Raw genomic sequence first — 8,833 nt, forward strand, 5'->3', positions numbered from 1 at the left:
AACTTTATTTGGTTATGGTTTTGGATATGGTTATAGGGGTCCCTAATTCATATCCGTCCCCGAATCCGACCCGAATATTATATATATATATATATTTAATATATAATATAATTTTATTCAATTTACCGAACCCTCCCTATATTAATTCATTATGCATGCATCAAACCCTATACTATCTTTATTATGCACCAAACAACATGCATAGGGCATACCAACAACCTCATCAATTCAATACTCTTATTGTTATACTCAACCAAATTAATTCATTGAATCATTTTATATATCAATTATCAAATGTTACAAGTTTATCAAATTCATCTCTCTTCAAGAGTCTCACTGTCAATAAATTGGTGCATGTTATCATAAACAACTTCAAATATATTGTTATGTTTTTTATAATTGGATGTTGTTATTTAATGACGGAATTAGTATCTACTCATATTTATAATGCGTCAATTGGATTAATATAAATTTTTTTTGTTTTTTGACGAAGATGGATATAACCGATAACTGATTGAAAATTCGTTACCCGGTGGATATGGTTATGGATAATCCCTGATGGTTAATTTGCAGTTATGGATATGGTTAATTTTCATTGTTATGAGGATGAATATAGTATTTCCGTCCCCAAATCGAACCGTTGCCATCCTTACGTGTGATCTCCACTTCTCTTCAGTCGCACCAAATTTATGATTGCTCATCTCCATCACAAGAAAAACTTGTGTGGGGCTTGTCTTGCCACTGGATCATGCTAAGTGGCACTACCACACCATTCATAACTTGCCATGTGTTAAGCATTGTTGCATTAATATAATTTCTTATTTTCAATTTATATCATAATTAATAAAATTAATAAAAAAAAATATGGAAAAAGTTTTTTAAAAGGCCTGACTCTGAGGGACACCATAATCGCAAGGTTATATCTCACGGCCTTGCATGGTTGCTAGGAAATTGTGTAGAATTTGTGTAATTACTGGTTCAAGGGTTCATTAATCCATCTTAAATGAATCAGGTTTCTGACTAACCTCAGTATTTTTATAACTTATTGAATAATTATCATGGACACATAAATTATGGTGAAGAACCCAATTATCAAAGCCACCTTCCTTCACCAGTTGTTAGTAGTTCCAGTTTTCAAATACTATGGACTATTGATGTGAAATTGAATTAGTTATAAGCAATCATGAGAGAGAAAGATGAGAGATGTGGGAATCAGGGAAGGGGGAGGTTGAGTAGTAAGGGAGGAGAATTGACGGCGTTGGGGACACCGACCGACGAGAGAGAAGAGTCTATGGGCGAGTTTGCAGATGGAGGAAGGTTGAACTGGGATTTGTGAGTTTTATTTTAGTTTCGTGAAGAAATAATGTTTTTTAAGTGTTTAGTTTTATATTGACATAAAACGAAAAATAAGAAATCGTATTTAATGTTTAACACACGGCAAGTTATGAGTGGTGTGTAGTGTCACTCAGCATGGTCCAGTGGCAAGTTAAGCCCCACACAAGTTTTTCTCCTCCGTCACAGATTGTTAATTTCTCCTATCATCCTAAGTAACCATACTTTTGTAGTATATTGGCTCCTAGAAAAATCTAGGACACCTTTAATAACCATTCAATTTTTGGTTTTTAATTTTTATTTTTATGTTTGAAACATGGGGAAAATATAAAGGAGAAGGAGGGATGAAGAATGATGGTGAAAGGGAGAGAAAAATAAAGAGGGAATGAAAACAAAATCTTAAAAGTGAAAACAACTTCAAATAGTCTTAACTTGATGTTATCAAACGGCCCTTAGTTGCATATGTTATTGCCAATTATAGTCCCTATCCGATCATATTGTGTGATCCATTTAGTTGCAGATGTTCAAATTATAGTCCCTTCACTACGTTTGTTGTTCGTTGGTCTCATAAATATCCGATCATAATGTAATGTGGGGAGTCTAGGGACAAAGATTGATCCACATCGTGACGAATCAAGGATCATTACTCACGAATTTTTATTTGAAGACTAAAATTCTAATTAGATTAAAGTTTAGAGACTAATGAAGCTAATTTTCAGCTTTCTAAAACAGTTAGGAAACAAGGTGTATCTTATTAATCAACTTCAGATAATGAAATGAGTGGTGCACCTCAATACGTAGTTAGTACCAACTCTCCCTTGTCAAATATGGAGTCTTATTTCTAACGTAGGATTTTTCAAAGTCAGTGGTGTGATGAGAGAAGACAACATATATATAAGTGGTTTTTTAACTTTAATCCTTGAAGAAAATTGAAATTTAATAAAAAAAATCTAGTTTTAGATTACATATTGATTATAGTTCCTTGATGTGTACTTAATTCAAATTAAGAAATTTGTATTTTACAATGTTCTAAAAATCCCCGCGTAGGGCAGCCTAGGTGCTAGACGGCTGGCCACCACCCCGATTATTGCTTAGGCGTTTGAAAATTAAGAAAGGGCACCTAGACCTACTAAGGCGCCCGCCTAGACCTCCTAGGCACCCGTCTAGCCCGTCTAGACCCGCCTAGACAACTGCCTAGGTTGCGATTCACTTAGATAGAAAATAGATACTTTCCTTTTGATTTTATTGTTTACAATAAATTGTAAGAGACTTATTGAATATTTGAATAAACACACATTATATGTTTGCTCCCCATGTTTTCATTATGTTCCAATACTTCATAATATATATGTCATTGTATTTTCTAGTTTATGATGAAATTATATATATTTTAAGTATAAATAGAGACTTATTTACATGAAATATAATAGATTTACTTAAATCTGCATAGTCCGCTTAGGCGCTAGGCTTCAGCTCGCCACCTGACTAGCGCCTAGCGTCTTTTATAACATTGGTACTATTTTATTCAATGTCTCCTATTAAAATATTTAAATTTATTAATATACACATTTTAATTTATTTTTTTACCAAAAAAAGTTTTATTAATTTATTAATTTTATTTAACATTCTTCAAACTTGAAGACACAATTAATGTACCTAAATGTTAATTTCGAGATGTATTATATTAAATTAATGTACCTAAATGTTAGTACCAAAATATATGTACCAAAATGTATGCACTAAAATATAGGCACCAAAATGTATTATATTGAATTAATATACCTAAATGTGTGTACCAAAATGTATGCACCAAAATATATTATATTAAATTAATGTACCTAAATATTTGTATCAAAATGTATGTACTGAAATGTGTATACCTAAAGTATGCACCGAATTGTGTTATAATGAATTTAATGTACCTAAATAAAGAAGACAAAGTATATCGAAATATATTGTATAACAAAAATTAGTTCGTTTAAATGTTTTTTTTGTTTTTTTTTTTTTTTTTTGAGTTGAAACAGTAGTGGTTTATTAAGATAGAAAAAATCTCATATAGATTCTAAGAGGGCCCCCACAATCAAGTCTGGAGGCTCCTAAAACCAACAAAAATCAGAGGTAGAAGAAATAGCCAACTTGGGCATATGATGTGTCACGACATTGGCGGTACGGTGAACATAACAAACTTGTGAATCCTCATAGCCCTGCAAACTAGCTCGAATGTCTTCCACAAATAAATCCATGTGCAAAGACCCTTGCTTTAGGCTTCCAATAGCTTGAACAACCTGCAAAGAATTGCTTTCCACAATAATTCACCGCAAGTTCTGTTGCAAAGCCCATTAAACACCATCACAGACAGCAAGTAGTTCCATCATCGTGGGCTTCGATGAAGGGGATATTTGACAAACGAAACCTCCAGCATAGCTACCAGCTTTGTCATGAAATACCGCACCTATACGTCCTAGATTCGTAATAGAAAGAAAGGAACTATCCACATTGATTTTCACCTACCCAGACGGAATGGGACACCAGCATGACGGAACGTGTAGCGAGCGAGAGCCGAGACAAGTTTAGCCCTGATGAATTCATCCAATTAAAGCTTAGAGAAATGACTAACTAGAGCCGGGTTTTCACTTTACTATCCCTGAGCAAAGAGTTCCTAGCACGCCATATAGCGTGAATGAGAATTAACAGCAAAGCTAACTGATTTGTGGATAAATACTCCACACATGAAGACATCCAATCACACCGAGGATTGTACCGGAGGCCTTGAACCCAAATTTAAATGTAAGGAGAAAAAAACTGTTGATGCAAATGGACACTCATTGAACATGTATACCGCTGACTCCGAAGAGGAACTACAAAGAAGACAAATATTGTCCACCGCCATTCCTTTTTTCTCCAAATTAGCACGGGTAGGCAGGATATGAAGACAAGCCCTCCAAGCACACATTTTCACTTTACTAGGGACATTGGATTTCCAAAGAGCTTTCCACATAGAGACACCAATAGAACTTGGGTGCGAAGTAGAAGCCTTATTACACAAATTGAAAGCAACTTATAAGCACTTTTTACTAAGAATAAACCTTTCAAATCATAATGCCACATCAACTTATCCAGGGGTAATCTGTGGCTCAACGAGGTTGCAAATATCAGAGTAGCATACCTTGAGTAGATAAAAGGCACACACAATGTATGTTTAAAAAAAATGAAATTAAAATAAAGAAAACAGAAAAAGTAGAAAGTGGGAGAGAGAAGGTGAAGGAATAAAATTATGGTTCTATGCAGGTCATGGAAGGAAAAAAACAACAAACTTTTTTTTTTGTGCAAATTTACATTTCTGCCTATGATTTTATGTTGTGTTTTTATTAAATTGTAAGTAAAGGACTAATTGTCTTTTTATTCTTTTTTGGTTGACAAAGTGGCTTATATTAATAGACAGTATAGATTATTTAAACACCATTCTTTTCTTTCAAGCAAACTTTAAAATTGACTCATTGAGCCTTTTAGAGTTTTGTTTGAGGCACCATATGTTTTATGTTAGGTACCAAGACTTGCGTGCAGTTGTTTCGAGACGTTAGCTAAAATGAAAATCCAGCATAGATGACTAATTTAATCTTCATATAAAATTATAAGCGGATCCAAATGATCAAAGATCTAAAAATCAATTGTTAATGTCGAACATAATAATAGTACAAGCTGGGTCTAGGGTTTCTTTTTCCTCCAATTGGTATTTTAACCGTTTTTTTCTAGACAATAACTGAAAATTACTGTGATATTGCTACATTTGATGTGAAATCCCTTCCCTGGATTTCACTATTTAAAATTATATATCTCGTATTTCGTATTCATATTCTTAGTTTCGACACTTTCATAGTTACAGCGTATATTTTTTTTTTTTACAAGTAAAATGACAAAAGTGGGCCTATTGTATTAAACAGAATGTATTTGATGTTTTCATGATTTTTCAAATTTCTTTACATATTTGGATAGTACGTATCGATACAAATGCGTGGGCGTATACAGAACGTAATTTGGAGTTATAAACGATTGAAGTTGAGGGTAAAATGGTCCTTTAGTTATTAATCTAGAAGGCTCCAAATTTGTTGGAAAATGAACAGCTGAGATAAAGCCACGTGTGTGGCTGTGATGGAAAAAAGAGAAGAGAAATGAGAGAAAGGATGAAGCGTGAGGGCCAATCAGAAAACAGAGTAAGGAGGGGAAATGAGGGAGAGAAAACCACCTAATCCAAATCATCTCTCTTGACCCGTTTCAGACCCGATTTTGACCCGGTTCCTGGGGACTGTTTTCATCGATTTTTGTCCATTTTTCTGGCGAATTTCCCTCAGCCGTCACCTGTACACTCCACCCCCAACCTCTATTCTCCCACTTCCACAAAAAAAATATGGGAGTTGGCCTTGATTTTGTGAAACACACACGGTGGGTGCAACGGGTTCAAAGGCGGCAATCGGCCAATTTTGAAAGCCTCACCGTCGACCACCACCCATTTTCAACTTCTCTTAAGTCCAGGAACAAAGCCTAGGGCTGGGTTATGGCGTCGGAGCTTGTTTGGAGTCGAATCAAGAGCACCCAATTCTAGGGTTACCAAAGGATCGAGGGTGATTTAAGGTGTTTCCCGGCCGAACTAGGCTTTGGTCCAGGTATGAAAATTATTCCCCTTGACCTACTCTACATTTCTGTGAAATTCAGTAATTTTTGGAAATAGTTGAATTTTCCGACAAGTCGAAGCGTTCGACCACTGCGTGCTGCGGCGCATGGCGATGGCATATGGGCTGTGATCTCACCTAACCTTTCTAGGCTAATTTTGATATCCCGATTCCATATTTTACATCCGTGTAGTGAAATTTTAATGTTTTAATATAGTTTCATAATTGACCACCTAGTTGACCGTTGGATCGTTACCAAACTTTAATTTGTTGTAGAACGTAATATTTGAGGATGTTCAGAACTGATGGATTGGGAATCCGACTAACGGATCTTCCCAAATTGGATTTCTAAGTTTGTAAAACTAATTGTTGACCGCCACCTAATTTTAATAATTGACGAAGATCCGACTGTCAGATCGCGCTGAGATTTTAATATGTTATTCTATGAGCATAATGAGGACCTTAGGAAGTTAAGGATCCAAAGTACGATGTGCTGATCTTCCGGATTGAATTGCTAGGATTGTGGACCCCACAGTTTATTGAGAGTTGACTTTAGGTCAACATGTCTCGAACCGTTTGAAATGCCAAAATTAGTATTACTAGAGACTCAATGAGGCTTTGCGGGCTTATCTCAGTGAGTGACTTTAATATATGCGTGATATTGTTATTACCCTAAAACCTTCTTGTGCTAGTATACTTTGTGGATACAGCATGAATTTCTAAATTATGTTTTATGCTAAATAATTGTTTTTAGGCTTTTTAGCCAAAATGGTCCCTCATATTTGTATAGCATATAACTTTGGTCCCTGAGATTTAAAATCAATAGAAATGCTCCATGAGATTGTCCACCATCCATAATTTTGGTCATTCTGTTAAAAAACTCCGTTAAGTTGAGGGTATTTTTGTAAGATCAACCCACAACCCCTCCTTCAACCTTTCATTCCCCAAAACCACATCCCCACCAAATCAACAATGAGCTCAGTCTCTGGCCTCAGAATCAAAACCCCTTATTCAACACACAACAGCAAGTCCCTCCAATGCTCGCACCCGACAACATACTGAAAAGGGCCTCTTCTCCTCAACCCTCTGCTTCCACAACATATAAAGCTCCTCAATTTCCAGCCTTAGCCTAACGCTTCCGTCGTTGTTATTGACGTTTTTGGGTTCTTTGATTGAGTCCTCCATAAGCCATTTGAGTTCTCTGCGCAAAAAGGTTGAGTCTGACATTACTTTCTGCTGCTGATAATTCCCCAAAGGTCCACCATTACTCTCTGGACCAATAACCCCATCACTAACAATTGTTAAGCATACAACCCCGAGCTCGAAACCAGCGAAAAGTAATTCGTTAATGGCAGCTCCATCTTAGCACCCCCTTTGAACTAGAAAACCAATTCCAGAAACTCCAATTTTTCCTCTTTCAAAATATCGGAACAGGTTCTCAATCCCGTTTTGGTTTCCAAGTCTTTTCCTCTCGTGTAATTTGCCATATGTGACTCAAACCCTTGCGCCACGGCTTCGAAAACCGACTTCTCCATAAACGTGATGGTCGATCCGGAATCCACGATCGTCCTGCCATTGGTATTTGCTCCAAGGACCAGAAACTTGTACGAAAACTTCACGTGCTTCTTGCCCACAATGATTTTTTTTAGCATTATGTAGTAGTATTCGCAAAATGCAGAGTTTGAATGACCTGGGTTTTTTTTGAAACAGCGTGTAGATCGAGCTCTGAGCTTTTGTTTCATTTCTTCTGGTCGAAGAAATGGGGGGTTCGTCGGCGCTGCTATCATCGATGTATAGAACAGAGTCGCTGCTTTGTGGGATATCGTCGAATTTATGGGAGACTAAGCAGTAAGAGAATTTGGAGAGCTTCATTTGGGATGGCAGCGATTCCAATCCGCAGCTGAATCCGATGATTCCGGCGGGCTGCTGGATGGAGAAGAACGAGCAGCCGAAGAGAAAACAATTTTCTCAGGAAATTTTAGGGACTCAGAAAGTAAAATCCCAGCTGTTATAAGAGAAATGAGAGAAAAATGGTGAAAAAGAAAGTGGAGAATTTGGTTTTACAAAAATACCCTTAACTTAACGGAGCTTTTTAACGGAATGACCAAAATTATGGATGGTGGACAATCTCAAGGACCATTTCTATTGATTTAAAATCTCAAGGATCAAAGTTATGTGTTATGCAAATTTCAGGGACCATTTTGGCTAAAAAGCCTTGTTTTTATAAAGTTGCCATCGATTTACTTTATGAAATGTTATGTGACTTGCTTATTGAAATGTTTATGAATTGTGTTTTAAAATATATATTTGAAATGTTAAGAAATGTGAGGGCTAGTAGAGGACTGTTACCCTAGTGTCACAGGGCTAGGTGACACCGAGTTTGCACAATGTAGTAGTGGTACGTGGGTGGTCATGCTTGGTTAATCTGCGATGGGGGACCATACTATTTATGGATTATGCTTGGTTAATCCGCAATGGGTGATCCTTATGGCCATACATACTTAGGGGTGATCATGCTTGGTTAATCCGCGATGGGTGATCACTGCCTAGCAGTTTCGTTGGTGCAACCCTGCTTGGTTAATCCGTAATGGGGGGTCACTACCTACTTGGTTACCTTCTCAGAGGTGGTCCTACTTGGTTAATCCGCGATAGGGGACCATAGTCCTGCTTGGTTAATCCACAATGGGGGACCATACTATTTATGGATCATGCTTGGTTAATCCATGATGGGCGATCCTTATAGCTATACATACTTAGGGGTGATCATGCTTGGTTAATCTGCAATGAGTGATCACTGCCTAACAGTTTTGTAGGTGTGACTTTGCTTGGTTAAT

The 8,833-nt window shown here is 36.7% G+C and overlaps 1 pseudogene; it reads right to left on the minus strand.

The window, feature by feature from the left end:
- Positions 1 to 3,383: 3,383 nt before the first annotated feature.
- LOC125472772 lies at positions 3,384 to 8,011 on the minus strand (annotated as a pseudogene).
- Between the last annotated feature and the right edge of the window lie 822 nt (positions 8,012 to 8,833).

This window comes from the organism of the source record quoted next, unplaced genomic scaffold (assembly GCF_019419815.1).
Source record: "Pyrus x bretschneideri cultivar Hongxiangsu unplaced genomic scaffold, Pyrus_bretschneideri_v1 Contig73, whole genome shotgun sequence".
NCBI lineage: Eukaryota > Viridiplantae > Streptophyta > Magnoliopsida > Rosales > Rosaceae > Pyrus > Pyrus x bretschneideri.